The sequence below is a fragment of the Lolium rigidum genome, chromosome 6, assembly GCF_022539505.1.
Source record: "Lolium rigidum isolate FL_2022 chromosome 6, APGP_CSIRO_Lrig_0.1, whole genome shotgun sequence".
Lineage (NCBI taxonomy): Eukaryota > Viridiplantae > Streptophyta > Magnoliopsida > Poales > Poaceae > Lolium > Lolium rigidum.
Window position 1 is genome coordinate 226,734,902 of NC_061513.1, and position 6,640 is coordinate 226,741,541.

Consider the following 6,640-nt stretch of genomic DNA (forward strand, 5'->3'; position numbering starts at 1 on the left):
TTCTTTGGCATCCAAGTAGAGTTTTGTGAAATCATCTTTCAAGATGTCATTAGAAGCGCGGGGGAGTTCTATGCCGGCTATCAGCCGTCGAACAGTGACATAGACACAATGCTCCAAATGCAGGGTGACGACTACCGCTCATGGATGTGTTTGAAGAAAGGCGGCGGTTTTATCCACGCTCCGTCGTCCCTTTAGCCGAGTCTTGATGTGCGAGCGTAGTTATGTAGTTGTGAACTAAAGATGAGCTTGTGTTGTAATAAACTTTATCCAGCACTTTACTTGCATGTCTGTTTAATTACTAGTTCGGCTATGTTTGTGAACTTATATATATGGCTCTGTCATTTTCCGCACTTGATTTGGTCGTTAATTTTGTTTGCATATGCCGATGATTAGAATGGTTGGTCACTTGTACACTCAGGGGTGGAGCAAGCGAGCCTGGTGTGTTGGCACAAATATCCATGTCTTGTGCATCCTACCTGGCCTCGCTTACTCCATCCATGAATGTTAAAATTTGTTTTGACCAACAATGTATGAGGCCCTCGTCATTCCATTTGCTTTGGTTTTTCAGAATGCCGATGATTAGAATGTTCGGTCAACTATACACTTCGGGGTGACGCCAGTGAGCCTGGTGTGATGGCACAAATATCAATCTCTTGTGCATCCTACCTGGCCTCACTGACGTGTAATATCCCAGGTTTAGAGACAATAAAATGAGAGAACACCAAAGTGTGCATTGCATTCATGCATAGAAAATCCGGGGAATTTTCGCGCTTTCAAATAAAACTTACCACAGTAACTGAAGTTTCACTTGACTTGCTGGAATTGAAGTAGATCATCAAGTCAAGCGCTATAAACTTCACTGTGATCTTTGCTAAAACCTTATTTTGGATAGAGATGATTTGATCTATGGATTAGATCAAATGGAATTAGATTTACAACAACACATTCTTTAATAATCAAACCCTAACTTATCAACACTTAAAAGTTAGCAACTACCTTTGTGTGTAATTTAATTCACTTATAAATAAGGTAAACCACAGGGTCTAAAGTGCATAAAAGCCACACATTCTCATTTAAATCATAACTTATTAAGTATATGGAATATCATAAAACTAAATCCATTTACATTACAAATTATAGTTCAAACTAATTGAATAAAACTAACTATGAGTATTTTGAAACTCATATGATCATGCCTTGGTGAAATCAAACACCAACTATCCAAAATGGAGAAATAACCCTCAAACTTAACCTTTTGACCAATATTATAATGTAAATCCAATCAAAGATGGTATGATGACTCATTCACAATAGTAAAACCATCCACATGATATTTAGTAGCAAATGCCACTTGGCTATCCAAAAATAAATCATATGAGAGGATAATCTCTATGCCATGTGGGATGAAAATATCTACATGACTTGCTTTCCAAGCTTTGCCACCTCATGCTCAAAGGATTGCTATGGATGAGGGCATGACAACCAAGCACCTTACTCATCAAATCAACACAAGAGTCACCACCTATGTGTCATGATACTAGAGCTTGCCCAAGCCTATAAATAGAGCCACACCTTCATCCATTTGCTCATCAAGTACCATGATACATGGGAATAAACACATAGAGCCACTCCATGTTAATTAGCTAGGATCAAGATGAAGAAGCTAGGAGGTGGAGGCATACCACAAGATGCAGGTTTATCAGATTTCCTGAAGAACAAGCTACATAAGATTGCAAGGTAGAATTCCTAGGCAAACCATATATGTAGAGGATCATATCATCATCTCTTGAGTAGGACCTTAGGCTATTCCAAGACATTGAGAAGTGAGAGAAATTATAATACTAATCATAGCCATGTTCATACAAGAATATTAGAGAAGTACTAATCCTAGTTGTTTAAGTCAATATTTGATCTTGGAGGTGAGAACCCTATTCCAATAACAATACCTTAAGAAACCAATTCCATAATCATCACAACTTGGTATTAATTATAAACCCTAAGAATCTAGGATGAGTGTGATGAGAGGAATATTAAAGAGGGATTAGTGAGGAATGAGTGGATCTTGTCTAATGCATGATTATACCTTGTAGATATAGATGATAAGTTAAACCATATGATTAATAGATATCATCTACCACATAAAATAATAAGTATATCACTAGTAGTTAACCCCAGACCAATACTCATGCCTGGTATAGAGTAGTAATGATATTGTATTTAAACCTTGTATTTCAATCCAAGTCCCATTGGGATCATAAGTGAAACCTTGCCATACCTCATGCCTATTTATACTTCAATTTAGTGAAGCTTATGCAAAACCCTAAACCTTTCAAGTAGAATTCACACCACATAGAATATTATGTCCTAACTTGTGTATCATGGATCACAAGTATAAACCAATCCATATACACTTATATACTAAATGCCATTTGGTGATTGTAGAGTTTATTCAATCATTTTCCTAAAACCTTAGAAGTAACTCTTCACATAAAATCATGAACCAATCCATTCTCATTGCCATTAATTTTAAAACTCTAGCTATAATTATAATATGTGCACAATCCATATTATGATGCACTAATCAAACCTAACAAAGTGTTCACCAAGCACATGTTATAATTTTTAACCATTCAAACAGATTGGTTCCTAAATAAAAAGGAATAGAGATAAACATTTAAACCATATCCATTTTTAATTTAAAATGCACTTCACAATAACACCAAGTTAATCATCTATTTAATAGTTGTTTGAACAAAAGAACTATGCAGTGAGTATTATGATAAAGTGATATTGATATTCAAATATTTTAGAACCTGTAAAACAAAATAGAATTCAATTTGAATTCAAACCAGTAAATAAAAATAGAAATTTGAAAAAGAAAATGGAGGGAAACTTACCTGGCAGGCCGAGCAGCCCCGCAGCTGAGCCCAACAGCACAGCCCATCACCACGCCACCTTTCGCAGAAGCCAGCTTGGCCCAGCCCATCATACCCCTTCGTGGGGATAAGACCGAAGAGGATGATCTTCGTCTTCCTCTCACACGCGCTCGACAGCACGATGCCGTGGCCACCTCCTCCTCGCTGCTGTCGATCTCTCCTTGAGCGGCCGCGTGACGAGGCGCGTTTCTGGAGCCTATAAATACCCCAGGACGAACCCTAGCTCCCCATTTCTTCTTTTCCTCTTCAATTTGCTTCTCAGACCGAAACCCTAACCCGTCGGCCAAATCGTCTCGCCGTCGATGGAGGCACTCCCGAGCCACGCCGTGGATGCCATCGTCTTCCTCGCCCTCGACTTGCTCAGCTAGCGCCAGGAATCGGGCCGGAGCGTCCTGGAGCGTCGCCGTCAAGCTCAGCATCTCCGACACCGGCCACCATCGCCGCCGTCGTTACAGACCACCTCAGGCCTCGCCGTCAAGCGCTCTGTGCTCAGGGTGAGCTTCTCTTCCGCCTAGTGCCCTCGGACCATTCAATTGTATCCCAGATCATCACCACACCATAAGCCCGTGAGCGCCGCCGCTTCACCTCGCCGACGGCCATGTTCCGATGACCTTTAGGTAGCGGCGCTAGTACCAATAGCTTCCTCATCGCGTCCTGAGTAGAACGGTAGTCCCCAATCGTCCGGGGAGAGCCCAGGTCGCCGGCGCCGTCGTCAACTGCCCGTCGGCAGAGCTGCCCGCGCCACGTTTCGATTTTGACCTGGTCCACTCCCACGTGGCTGCCACGCTGGACCTGGCCCCACTAGTCAGTGTCTGTGACTAGAGTCCGAACCGGTACATCTAGTGTTTTCTGTTTATTTCAAATTCCAGTAAATTGCTGAAACTTTGAAAAATCATAGAAAAATCATTTCAACTCGGAAAAATTTAAATAATATATCAAAATGCTCACAAAAATAAACTTTATTCAAATAAAATATAAAACAAAAATGTGTGACAAAATAAAAATCCATTTATTTTTAACCTAATTAATTATGCCATTTCATTTATTTACAATACAATTTGAATTCAATAATTAGTGAAGTTTAAAAATTAAGTTTTAACTATTCAGTAACTAATTAAATGTTAAGATTAATTTTCTTTATCATATTTGCATTAACTTAATTATTAATGGTAATCCATAAACCCTAATTTGCAAATTACTATTTTCTATTTTCTCTAAATAGTAATAACTCAAGGAAATATCAAAAGCCAATATTATTTTGATAGTCCAACAATTGTTTACTTAAACATCTTAAGTCAACAAGTTAAATACTTTAAACCTAATAACAATTATTAAACCTTGATTCTTAATTAAACCCAAAATAGGAGTTACTCTAATTATTAAATCTTGTGAAAATTAATAAAATATAAAACCATCACTAATGTTGTTTCAAAGTAATTAGTAACCACACCTATATTTCCAATCATCATTTTAGGAGTTTTACCATAATTTAGAGACCCTAGTTTCAAATTGAGTAAGACCTGGATCCCATTATTTCATGTGATCATTCCACCTTAGAACCAACTCTAAAACCCTAGATATGTGTCACATATGATCATGGGAGATTTACTTGACATATAGAACCCTAATTAGCAACAATTGAATACATGCTTAGGATCCACTAGCATAAAACCAAGTCACATGAGATTATCATTTCATGTTCCTATTCTTAATTAAAACCTATATGATTAACTAGTGTCACCTAGGTATAAACCCTAACTTGCTAATTGGATTAATACCATTGATCACCACTCCTATATACCATACCATTAAGATCAACCTCAATCATTAAACCCTAGTAGAACCATAATGATAAACCCTAGTACCAACCTTATGTAGCAATACACAACACATGCTTCTATTCCACTAAACCCTACTTAGGAAATGATAAGCCACTTAGCTTAGAAACCATTAGAGATTATTTGGTAAAGCAAATATGAAGCCATAGTAAACCTAATAGCAAACCTATGGAACCATCTTAATAACCATCCTTTGATATGATGTATATGGGAAACCATGGTAATAACCCTATCAATACATGCTACCTATAAACCCATTCTACTTAAAAGAACCCAACTAGTTCCTATTAGTGAACTAAATGAATCCAATAGTAAACCCTAGAAAGCCATAGCTCCTATGTATAGTAGTTCATATTCTTATTTAACCTGTTCTTCAAAAGTTATTCTTTTGAAGTACAAATGTCAATCAAACCATAGAAGCCATAGTTCTTATTTGAAATACTTCTTATTTCTTAAACAACATGTTCTTCAAAAGTTATTCTTTTGAAGTATAATATAAGTAATCATCAACCATGTTCTGTAGAACTTAAAATTTACAATTGTTCTTTACATATTATTCCACCACTATTCTTTATGTGTATGATTGTTATGATGTCTTATATCGGTTGGTTATGATGCTAATATAACCAAACCCTAATAAGAACCTTGTTTGAGAACCATTCTAAAAGCGCAACCAACCCTAAAGAAATCTTTACAACTCATACATCTTAAATCATCAAGGTTAGGTTACGCTCGGGACGATTGCATCTCATACTATGCATTATAGCATTTTTGCCAATTCTTTAAACATTGTCCTTACCGGACAATGATGATATTTCAGCATTTGGACTTATCACGTATCGAAGCTTTTGCCTGCATCATCTTGCAGTCAAGAAAGGCAAGTTCATCGCTTGCTCATGTCATTTGATTATTTGTATCAAACTATATGCAAGGTACTATACTTATCACTCATGCATTGAAAAGCAAAGTATTATTTTACAATTATGAATATGACTATGTGGTGGGCAATGGAACCATGGTATGTGTTGATATGGTGGAGGTTCCATTGCATGGGTACTACTCATCTAGGACTAAGTACCAATGCCGTCCAGTGATTCTAGCGCCGTACATATCGCGTTATCCATAAGATCTATAATGGCTCTGGGGAAGTCAGTTGTATCTTTTCCCTTCTGCACGCCAAAGGATTGGTAGAGCCGCGGGGTGCTGGAGGCACTGCCGTAGGTTGGGATAGCCTTTTAAATCCCCATCCGTGTGTGATGTCGGGCTCTACGATCTATGATGGATTGTCCAAAGTACACCGTGAGTAAAGCCGTATTATCGGGAGAAGTCTACTGGGGGTGTACGGGTGGACAAAAGGGTGGGTTTGCAGGGTCGCGGAGAAGGCAGTGATTGGCTTGGATCTTATACTGGGCCTCACACCCAAGGAAGTGTGGACGGGGACATACTCTCGGCCGGCAACAAAGTTAAGATCTCTTGTGGGGTAAAGTAACGCACCTCTGCGAGAGGGTATCAAGAATTGTGACTTGTCACTCCCTGTTCGGGAAGGGAAGCTGCGAACGCGGCAGGAAAGGAACTCCACGAAGTTCTAGTCAACCTGTGAAGACCGACGGGCATAGTTTTCGAGAATAAAATAAACCTTTTGAAGAAATGTTTATGAAAACTTGCATTGGCCTATGACTTTCCGGTCTATGGCTGTAGCTAGTGCATGATACACCTATTTCCTAATATGAACTTGCTGAGTACGCTCGTACTCATTCTATCCCATTTGAACCCCCTTCTTAGATCAAGGCATCGAAGGAGAAACTACCGTGGAACTCAAAGACGAGAGGAGCCAACTGCAACAAGATGAAGAATCCAATCAAAGAA